Source organism: Dioscorea cayenensis, chromosome 1, assembly GCF_009730915.1.
Source record: "Dioscorea cayenensis subsp. rotundata cultivar TDr96_F1 chromosome 1, TDr96_F1_v2_PseudoChromosome.rev07_lg8_w22 25.fasta, whole genome shotgun sequence".
NCBI lineage: Eukaryota > Viridiplantae > Streptophyta > Magnoliopsida > Dioscoreales > Dioscoreaceae > Dioscorea > Dioscorea cayenensis.
In genome coordinates, this window is record NC_052471.1 from 11264974 (window position 1) to 11268928 (window position 3955).

At 42.2% G+C, this 3955-nt stretch overlaps 1 non-coding gene across 1 annotated transcript; it reads left to right on the plus strand.

Annotated features, from left to right (window-relative positions):
• The first annotated feature begins 853 nt into the window (after window positions 1-853).
• Window positions 854-960, plus strand: LOC120267420. The gene has a single exon (XR_005538456.1). It is a non-coding gene; the product is annotated as a small nucleolar RNA R71 (small nucleolar RNA).
• Window positions 961-3955: the final 2995 nt, after the last annotated feature.

Here is a 3955-nt window from a genome sequence, read left to right on the forward strand (position 1 = left end):
TTTGACCCTTGTCTCCACTTGCCTCCCGTTTCTAAGAGTAATGGCCTTCAAGTGCTCCCTTGGATTGTCTTCCATGTTACTTGGAAGACACCCATGAGGACCTTCAGAATTTGCCTTCGCGAGGTCCCCAACTCGATGCTCAAGTGACTTTAACGAAGCTTGGAGGTTTCTCAAGAGAGAACCTATCTCACTAAACTGTTCGGCATGCTGAGTGAGCTGAGCATTCACCTTGCCAAATTGTGCATCCATGCTACAAGTCAGGCTATTGAACTTGTCATTAGTAATGAGCATAAACTTGGAAAGGACCTCTTCAGTAGTAAATTTCTTCTCAAAGGCCGGTTCTTGAAATTGAGATCATTGAGGTGGTGCACCTCTTTGTTGTTGTCCTTGGTTCCATGAAAAATTTGGGTGGTTCTTCCATCCTGGAATGTAAGTTGAGCTGTACGGGTTTCCTTGATTTCGTTGCCGCCCAATATAGTCAACATTCTCAATGGAAGCAACAAAGGAGCTAGCAATAGGACATTGGGCTGCACCATGCCCACCAGTGCAAGTACTACAACTCAACACTGATTCTGGCCTCAAACTACTACCCATACGAAGATGAAGCTTTCGGGTTAACACATCAACCTTTATGGCCAAGGCATCATTATTACTCACTTCATAAAGCCCAGTAGTCTTTTGTGAAGATCCTCTTATGGCCCAATGTGATTCATTGCTCGCCATAGACTCAAGTAATTGCTCGGCCTCATTGGAATACTTCCTGCTAAGGGAACCACCCAGTGCAGCATCAATAAGTTGGCGAGTAGCATAATTAAGCCCGTTATAAGTGATTTGTACTCACATCCATGAGGCAAAACCATGATGGGGGCACCTTCTAAGGAGATCCTTGAATCTTTCATAGGCTTCAAACAATGTTTCGGACTCCCCTTGTTTAAAGGCTGAAATTTCTTGTCTCAACTTTGCCGCTTTGCTTGGTCGAAAATACCTCCCAAGGAACTTCTCAATCATATCCTTCCATGTTTTTATAGACCCTGGAGATAATGATATAAGCCAACGATATGTCCCGTCTCTCAAACTGAATGGAAATAGCCTCAAATGGATAACATCGTCTGACATCCCATTAATCTTGAAAATAGAGCAAATTTGAAGGAACCGGGAAAAGTGGTCATGTGCATCTTCATTTGCAAGACCATTCAATTGAATCGAGTTCTGGACCATGCCGATTATACTTGCTTTAGTTTCAAAATTGTTGGATGCCATGGATGGTACTTGAACACTAAACTCATCACCCGTGAAATGAGGTCTTTCATATTCGGATAAAGTGTGTCACTCTTCGGCCATGATTGAAGATTCTCTATACACAATTTCAATGTTCTATGTACCTGACCCTTCACCAACTTCTCTCAATCTTTGTTGCGAATTTCTTTCAATCTCACTATTAGGTGTAATCAAGGTCGTTGTGTTTGAACGTGTCATGCACAACACCTTGCAAAACAAAGAAAAATGGTAGAAATGCACAACACCTTGCACGTGTACGGTATCGCCAAGTAATACCTTGTATGAAGACACGAGGATCATATTCCATGGGCCTAAGGATCTCCTATTACTCCTTCTCAAACTATTATCTAGCCTAAGATCTCAAGTAATGGAACCTACTCTACTAGATGCAATTAAAATTAAAAGAAGATTACCAACAAATTAGAGAGAACAAGGAATGAGCAAGCAAAAAAATCAATGTAATGCAAAGGCCTATGGATGTGGATCCCCTTGAGGGGTTATCATGAAACATGGATGATGATTAAAAGATGTAAGGGTAAACTGGACCATGAGATTTCTAGATTAGAACAACCCCAATTTCTCGGCGATTGAACCCTAATCCCATATGAACATCGATAAGAATTTCTTCCAAATCTACATTCCTATGATTGCATTAAGTACAAGGAAATCTTAAATAAGAGTACACCTACTATTCTACTGCTCAAACCTAACATGGTGGGCTACCAACACCCAATTTCTCTGCGCGATGATACAAGTATCCCCTTCTAATCTATTCATGATCTAACACATGTGAGCAAGTCACATCTACATGCATCACTCATAAAAGAGCCATGGATTACTCCTTAGTGTAGCGCTTAGCATGAAAATAGTGGATTAAATCTCAAAGTAACCAAATCATGGAATTAACAAGTAATCATCCAAAACACATGATAACCCCCCACCCTCCCCTCCCAAGGTTCACCAACACCCAGTGGCCTTGGGGGTCTAGTGTGCCATCAACCCACAACAAGCAATACAATCAAGTAAAACACAAAACAAAAGCATAAATGACACTCCCTAGATGAAATAGTGAAGAAGGAGGTAGAGAATGTGCCGAATGACGCTTCCTCTAGCCGTGGGTCTTCTTCCTTCAAATCGTCGTTGACCTCCCCTTTGAATGATGTTGCCTTCTCGCCTTGAGAGCCCTTGACCTTGGCCTTTGATGATCTCCTCAGTTCCTTGCCCTTCTTCTTCTTCCCAAGGTCACTCAAAGCCTCCCAAGTAGCCTCTCTAAAATCCATCCAAAAAGTCCCTTGTTCTGCCCTAAAAGTCAGCCTTTATACCCCTCATGGCATATGGGTCGTGTAGGGGTCGTATGGGGGTTGTATGGCACTCAAATAATCTAGATTCAAGCTCCATATGGGGTGCATCTGGGGTCCATACAGCCCCTATACAGCCCCCATACAGCCCCATCCTGGGTGGTATGGGGATGGTATGAAAATCTGGGCAGACAGCTTCAATTTCATCCCACAGCTACAGTGCATACGGCCCCCATATTGGGTGGTATGGGGGTGGTATGAAATTGTAGTTTTCTTCTCTTTTCGCCTAAATGATATCTTTTTGTTCTCCATGGCTCTCTTATGCACTACAAAGTAAATAGTAGATGATTAAGTGCAAATCAGGCATCAAACCTCACAAAATACATGCAAAGTGAATACAATATATATATATATATATATGAAAACACCTACATTTAGACACTTATCAATACACCAGCGAAAAACATGAGAAACTAGCTCGAGCGACCAAAACTTCGCCAAATCCACATGAAAACACACGATGACATTAAGTGTCCACAATAAAATCATAGCAAAAGCAACTAAATTTCAAAACACTAACACTCAACACTTTTTTCATGCAAACACTAAGCTAACAACTAAGAAAACAGTAAACACTTGGGCTGCCTCCTAAGAAGCGCTTGTTTAACATCACTAAGCTTGACGTACCATGCCTTACCTCATGAGGGTTCATAGATGAAGGTTGCCCTCTTACCTATAGCTTGAAAGTATGATAAGGAAAGTCTCTTGTAGGTAGAGGGGGAATTAGTAGGCTTGGTACCACCTAGCAGTGGTTCATCCAACTTGTTCGGTTCACGCACCTCCCCAACAGACTTGCGACATCCATGTCGATCAATGCCTTGGAAGTGCGCAAGAATGGTCTCCCAAGTATCAAAGGTACATCCGCATCCTCATCGACGTCCAACACTACAAAGTCGACAATAAATATGTACTTGTCCACCTTGACAAGCACATCTTCAATGATGCGCCTCGTATGTCTCACAGTTCGGTCCGCTAGTTGCAACGTCATCCAAGTGGGCCTAGGCTCTCCTAAGCCTAGCTTCTGAAAGAATGTATATGGCATGACGTTGATACTGGCCCCTGAGTCTGCCAATGCCATTTCTTCACTCAAATTGCTAATGTTGCATGGAATGATGAAGCTTGTCGAGTCTTTTTTCTTGTTCGTCATATTCTTTTGCAAGACCACCGAGCAAGAAGCATCTAGAAAAACAGAGGCACTCTTCTCCAATTTCTTTTTGTTGGTCAACAAGTCTTTCAATAATTTTGCATACTTAGGCATTTGGGATAATGCCTCAACAAAGGGAATGTTGATGTGGAGTTACTTGAACAAACTCAGGAAC